This window comes from Rhincodon typus, chromosome 6, assembly GCF_021869965.1.
Source record: "Rhincodon typus isolate 14 chromosome 6, sRhiTyp1.1, whole genome shotgun sequence".
NCBI classification, from domain to species: Eukaryota; Metazoa; Chordata; class Chondrichthyes; order Orectolobiformes; family Rhincodontidae; genus Rhincodon; species Rhincodon typus.
The window spans coordinates 96,190,922-96,191,964 of record NC_063337.1 but is presented as its reverse complement, the minus strand read 5'-3'; positions in this window follow the sequence as shown (position 1 = coordinate 96,191,964).

Sequence of the window (1,043 nt, the reverse complement as noted above, 5' to 3'; positions counted from 1 at the left end):
GTCCACATGGAAAACAGACCTGGTTGGGTCAAAGATAGCCAGCCCCACATCTCCAGTACTGTATGCAGTTTTGGTGTCAATATTTAAGAAAGGATTTATTTGCAGCAGAGACAGTACAGTGAATTTCATTAGAGTGTTTCCTGTAATGACAGAACTTCCTATAATTAGAGGTTGAGCAAATTGGCCCTATATGTTCTCTGGGTTTTAGGAAAATACGAGATGGCCCCATAGAAGTACACAAGATTCTGAATGCGTTTTACAGGGTAAACAATGAAGGGTTGTTATTTCCACTATCTGAGGAAGCCAGAGCATGGGGACTCCGTTGTTGAATACATTTAAGTTTGGGATAAAGATACATTTGATTTTTCAGGCAACCAAGGAGTGTGGAGAGTAGATTAGAAAATGGAAACCTAAAATCAGCCATGATATTTTTGATGGCTGAGCAAGCTCAATGGGCCAGATGGTCTTTGCCCTATCTGAATTATTCTTACACTAATTACACTGGTAAGGGAACATATATTTAATTTGGATAAATGAGAAGTATTGCATTTTGTTAAAACAAACAAGGGCAAGACTTATACAATTAAAAGTATGGCCTTGTGTAATGTTGTGGAACAGAGAAACCTGGGGGTTCCTTTGAGGCAGGTCTTTCATTCACTGACATTAGGAGATATATAGTTTGTTGCCTGGACTGGGATGATTCAGCTACGCAGAGAAATTAGAAAGCCTAAGGCTGTTTTCCTCAGAGCACAGTAAGCTGAGAGGGGACCTTATTGAGTTGTACAAAATTATGAAGTACATAGATAGAGAACATAGGAATAAACACTTCCCCTTAAAAGAGGGGTCAATAACTAGCAGACATAGATTTTAAAAATGCTTAGAGAGGCTTAAAGGAAAAATTTGTTTCACTCGGAGAGTGGTGGGTCTCTGGAAGCTACTCCCTGAAAGGACAGTAGAGGCAAAAACAATCGCATTTAAAAAGGGTGTAGAGCTGGATGAACACAGCAGGCCAAGCAGCATCAGAGGAGCAGGAAAGCTGACAT